Source organism: Hipposideros armiger, unplaced genomic scaffold (genome assembly GCF_001890085.2).
Source record: "Hipposideros armiger isolate ML-2016 unplaced genomic scaffold, ASM189008v1 scaffold_72, whole genome shotgun sequence".
NCBI lineage: Eukaryota > Metazoa > Chordata > Mammalia > Chiroptera > Hipposideridae > Hipposideros > Hipposideros armiger.
The window spans coordinates 454,235-460,672 of record NW_017731422.1 but is presented as its reverse complement, the minus strand read 5'-3'; positions in this window follow the sequence as shown (position 1 = coordinate 460,672).

Genomic DNA, 6,438 nt, shown 5'->3' with positions numbered 1-6,438 from the left:
TGAGAGGGCCCAACCATTGAATTGTCTTCAGAGAGAAGGTGTTTACATGTACTCATATATCAAGCAGAATAACACACAGTTAAAAATATGGGCTTTGGAGACCAACAGACACATGTAAGAGCCCCAGTTTCGATATAGCCTTCAGATCCAGGTGGGAGCCATCAAGCTGATTGTAGGAATAGGCAGAACTAACAAGTGATAAACCATTAAATTTGCTAAATCATCTTAGAGCAAAAATATACATTTCATGTAGACTAACATTTTCTCTTCTTTGTCATCGATTAGTTTTTAGTGTCATCAAATTGCTTCAATCAGAGGGTTTAAGTTATAGTGATTCCACTGTATAGAATGTTATAGTTACTATTTTCAAAATGTTGGGAAATGCTAAGTTAAACAAGGTTCAAGTTTTTTTGATTGATTTCTCTGTAAGAGGAGGAAGTAGGTAATGTTTCTCAAATTTCTTTAGCCATAGGATTCATTTTTTTTGTGGAGTATGTCAAGGGACCTGTGCTTTGTGGGATTATACCTTTAGGAATAATCACCAGTGTTAGGAAATCACTCCATGACTATTGCCCACACATATCCTCAATAGCAAACCATTTTGAACCACATGGATGTCAGCAGGCTATTTACTTAGTCACCCATTGATCCCTCTCTATGTTCCTCTGGTACCCTGTGGGCTCCTGGGGCCACACCCCTATGCAGAACCACCAAAGCTAATAGGATCCCCGAAAGTAACTGTTTTTGCATGTGGACTGGTACACCCCACCATGGAATTCCCTTGCTCTGGTTCTAGTTCTTCAGTTAAATTGAATTTTCCAACCTAAATTAAAAAGGGGAGGCTTTTAAAAAAGATCTTTTAAGAAATGGAAACCAAGACAATATGCCATTTGTCTAAACACAAAACAAATTTGGCATCCTGAGCTGTTTGACCACATCATTTCACTGCTCTGCCTAATGGGAGACAGTGCCCAAGAATTGCTGAGATTGAACCATCCTGTCTTAGGACAGAATTACTAACAGATGCCAAACCAATTTCCTGTTCTATAAACCTTAGAAATTAACATACTGATAGATGCATCAGCCTTCCAAGCATAGGGATAGTATTTCAACACTCAACAGACATTTTTGCTAGGGAAATGGGTGTTTTGTCGTCTACTTTTTCCCATAAAAAACATTTATATTTCAGGCAGAATGGACTCCACAAGTAGGTCTTCTTTCTCTTGGCGTTTTTAAGATCAAGAAATTGCCTTTCACACTTACAGTAGATTTTTCAACTTGTATCTGTGTACATCTCAAAGTATTCTAAAGATAACCAAAAAGAAAAAATAAGAGTTATAGCCTCCCTAAATCATATACCAGGGGTGTCAAAAAAATGTATACAGGTGGAAGCTTTGGTCAACATTGCTCAAGCAGTAGTTCGCCGTAATCAGAAGTGTCTGGACACTGATAGTAACCACTTTGAGCACCTCTTGTAATTGCAGAAGTCAAACATGACTTGTATTCATCTTTTGTTATCGGTATATATTGAGTATTACAATTTTAATACAGTTTTCCTTTCTTAAAATGTGTATACATTTTTTGGCACCCTCTGTATATTAAAAAGTATATATTTTATATATGTATATAAAATAAAAGTGTGTGTGTATATATATTTTTATATATGTATATATAAAAATACATATATATAATCTTATTAAGAAATCTTTGAGGTGAAGGGGTAGAATTTCTAAATATGGAAAATACCAACTACAAAAAAAATTCTTGTCTATTTCAGCCATCAATAATAGCTCTTTCTCTGAACTCCTAGAACACTTAACTGAACCACCCAGTCTTGAATTATCAACTCTCCTCTAGTGTTTTCAGTTACTCTTTCCTCTGAGCACTTGTGAGCTCCTTCAAGGTAGAAGCCATGATCCCACTTGTGTATCCCCAGCTCCTGGAGCAATGGAAAGCCTGCACGAGAGGCTCAGTAAATGTTTATTGAGTTATGTTGATCTTGAAGACCTGCTTGCCTGCTGTGCCTCTATGCATCTACCATTATCTTAATATGATTGGGGGGTCAATTATTTAGCCTCACTGGGCCATAGTTTCCACATGTCTAAAACAAGCAAGTTGGATCCAACGACATCCATGATCCTCTCCAGAGCTAAAGATCTCTGAGTCTGTTTCTCTACCTCAAAGTCTTCACTTGCAGAGTGAGGATCAAGTCTTGATATATCGTTCAAGCCATATGTATGAGTAGGGTTTCTCTACTGTTTTTTAAATGCTGTGACCTGTAGCTGGGGCCATCTCTAAATGTAAGATGAGGAGGCAGCCTCCCATGTGACATGTTTGGAGAATGTTCAATCGTCTTTCCCTTTTACATTCTAACTCCTAACATGGTGACTAAAGTTTGCAACAACAATAATTCCTTATATTTGGTTAGTGTTTTGTATTTTATAAAATAATGTCTCGTATATTTTATCTTTTGATACTCACAACTGCCTTAACAAAGTAAGTAGATAGTATTCCCATATCACAGATATGGAAATTGGGGCTCAAAGAAGTTAATTTGTCCAGGGGCACCCAGTAGTTACACTAGTGTGAATTCGGCCTGCTTGTTCTTTCCATGACACTCACTGTCTGAGCTTAGGCATCACGGCCATGAAGCAAATCTGTCACTTGGGTGAAGGGTGAGGGTGGTATTTAAGACTCACCCACTCAGCCTCTTTTTGCACATGCGTTCAGCAGACATTGCTAATGCCTAGTGTGTTTTAGTCCCAGGGCTAGCTAGCATGGTATCGGTAAATTAATCCAGTATTTTGCACAGTATATTTCATAAAACACCAGCATGATGCAAGATTTCCCTGAAAAAAGTAAAAACTTGTGGTCAAATAATTGGGAAATGCTCCATCCACACCCTCTCTTAGAGATTTGCGGTACATATTTGCAAACTAGAAGTGCTAAGTCCTGTATAAAGAGCCTTGTTTAAACACTTTTAAATTTGTTAGTTCCCAAACTGTCTTTAGAACCTTTTGCGCATAAACTATTATTGACAGGTTTCTACCTACAGACCCTCTGCGGTCCTGCTGAAATAACAGTACAGAAGTATGAAAAGGAATAATCTCACATGATTAAAGAAAGTAAGACAGGATCAGAAATTATCAAGAGATTTAGACAAATTTCTGGAAGAGAGAAGGCAGCTAGGAGCATACTGGCTAATGATAGAGGACAGAGAAAATTATAGTCCAGAATAAATCTCAAGGGGGCTGCAGAGGAAGTGGGGGCCAGGACCCCAGAGCAGTGAGCTTGGAATTGGTCAGTCCCATAGTGGACAGGAGGTGCCATGCGGGGTTCAAGTGGAGAGACTCACTGAGAAGTCTATCTTAAAACAACTGGGCTGGATGGGNGTAAAGAAACAAAGTGGGCTTGATTTCCAGAGATGAACCTTGGCTCACTTACCTCTCTGTGCACCAATTTCTCTAGCTCTGATATGCAGTTTTGCCTGTTATAACTTTAGTTCCCCCCACTGTGCAATGAAGACCACCTCTGTGACTTCTTTCTTACCCCATAGCCTCTGACACCATCTTGTCTGCCTCACCTAAAGACCTTCCTCATCAAAGTAAACTTATCAGCAGGACAAGCTCATAAATTCCACCTCAATGGAAACAAAAAAAAAACATCATGTAGGATTAACGCAGTTTCCCCCAAAACAACCTGAGACTGTTAACAAACTGCCAAGAGGGTGGATGTAAGTTAAAAGTCTCTTTAATGTCCAGTCACCTGATACTGCCTGTCCTGAGACTAGACATTTTACTTAAGCCTGTGTGGTCATCAGTGTGGTCACCAGAGACCCCACTGCTCACCTGAAAACTGTTTGTTATGTTCACTTGGGTGTATTATTCCCCCATGCTGATTTTTGATAAAGGCCATTTGAAACAGAGTACATGCAGAGTACTTCTAATGTCCTTCTGTTAATAACAGTGATTTCCTTAAATGGCAATGCGTGGCAGTGAGTCTAACACTCAGGAGGTATTTTTTGTCCTGACAGACATCACAGATTCCGGCAGGGAGGTACCAGTTCTTACCGCATGCTGGGGTGAAGTAGGGAGCCCAGGATGGCTCAGGCTTCATGTATGTGGTAATTGAAAGATCAGGGCTGAGACGATCTGTGTCTATGTACCCGGTTGATATAGGGAGGTGCTTGGAATCCTCTGACCCAACCCAAGCAGCATATATTGTGACATTAATAAAACTCAAAATCCTTGACCCCTCATTTGCATAGGTCCCTTCCAAAGGCCAGAAAAGGACCTACCATAGTGTTCACATGATCATTTGGTTTTGAAAATCTGTAGACATCAGATGTTCAAGCTGCATTTGGTTAAGACCCATGTCTCTTTCCATTGCAGCATTACTTCTGTTAACACTGTCTCTAGAACGAGCATCTTGAGGACTTCACCAAGTGGGAAGTTAAATTTGGGGTATAGTTAGTTTGGGTTTAGTGAGATATATTTGTGTGGTTCTAAGTCATTTCTGGTAATAGTTATGTTATTGTTATTCATGAAGGACTGGCTTTGAGTAATAGTTTTGCCACCTAATGTGTTGACTTACCTCAGGTCATGATGCAAAGGTGCAAGGTCAGAGGTCATATTGCAATAGAAATGTGTTCTATGCACCAGGCACCAGTAGTATATGATTAATAGAGGGGAATCAAGGTTTGAAATATGCAGAGCCAGAAGTTATCAGATACGGAAAATTGCAAGCCAAGGATTTAGTTCTCATCAACACCTAGTCAAAATAGAAGTTCTCTTCTGTCAGGAATTATGCAGCATATACAATAATAATTGCACCATTCATTTTTAAGGGAAAGTACACAAAGTAGACTTTTGTATTTGTAGCACAGAAACCTGTAGTCATTCTATAAATGGTTGCCCTTTTGCATTCCAACTACAGTGCTAAAAATCAAATATTGATCATGTGTGCTAGTGGAAGAATTCTATTTCTCTTCTTCCATAGAAAAGGATATTGCAAAATTATTGTCAAATGAAGAGGCAATCAATGTGTATGTAGTCAAAATAACATATAGGGTAAAAAGGACTGTAGATGTGTTTTAGACACAATAAAACATCAAGTTACTTTTCTGGATTCTTTTCACGTCTGTGGTATTTGACAGCCATTCGTCAAGGAAGGCTGCTCGGCTGCACAAGCTTTAGGCCCATGAATCCTGGATCGGACCCTGCTTCTAACCTAACTCTTGGCATGGGAATATTTCAGGCTCTCTCTCTTCTCCATTCTTCCAATTTGCAATGCTCTCTCTGCCTGCTCTCTGGCCTCCTACCCAGCTTACATCTCCCTTCCCAGCCTGTTTGACTCCTTATTCCAAATCTCACTTTTGCTGCTCTTTGCTTTGCTTCACCCAGTAGACATACCCTCTCCGCATGCTCAGTCCCAGCTCAGTTTTTCCAGTACAGCTTCTGAAATGCAAGCCCAGGTCAAGGCCCTGGACTTCCTCCTTGCCTGGGAAAGGAGTTCAGGCTGGCAGTGGAGACAGTTCAGAAAAGTGTAACCAATGAGAAGTTGACAACTCCATCAACTGCCACTTGTCTCCAGGGGGAACAACTGGCAGAGAGCCTGAACTATCGGCTCAGCCCATCATGTCTTGGTGGCTCAGCACCCCAGAATTAGTGGTCCAGACATGGCAACAGCAGGGAAAATGGACTCTTGGTTGGCAACTGATGCTAAAGGTCATACACAATTTGACCTTTGAGAATTTAAAAAAGAGTGGCCAGAGGCAAGGGAGGAAAACAAAGGGGCTTGCTGTTGGAAAGCACTTTGCTAAAAGCTTCCTGTATCAATAACCCCTACAACTCCAAGGACAAGGTAGATTTGCTAAAGATAAGAGGCTGATTCCACTACTGCTGTTTTGCTTTGCAAATGAAGGTTGAGAAAAGCAGTTTAAGGGCTACTTCACTGGAAAATCTTTGGAGAGTAACCCTAGACCATCTCATTCACAATCATTTTTGCCATCATTTTCCCCTCCTGTGAAGATAGATGGTTTTTGTCCTTTAAATAATGGTGTTTTTAACTTATGTCCTAGTATAGAATCTCCCAGAGAGTGGTGATAGATGCTGGAAAGTGTGATAAAGAAACAAATGTTAGAAATGCTCAAAAGTATTTTTGTGGCTAGGTCTTACCCATGCTTCTACAAGGACTTAATTACTTCCTTTCCTTCTCCCTCCTTCCATCCCTCCCTCCCTCTCTCCATCCCTCCATTCCTTCCTTCCATTCTTCCTTACTCCATTTCTTCCTCTCTTTTCTTTTTTCATTTCTAGCAAGAAAGTTGGGTAATATAGAAGACTGAGAGGGCCCAACCATTGAATTGTCTTCAGAGAGAAGGTGTTTACATGTACTCATATATCAAGCAGAATAACACACAGTTAAAAATATGGGCTTTGG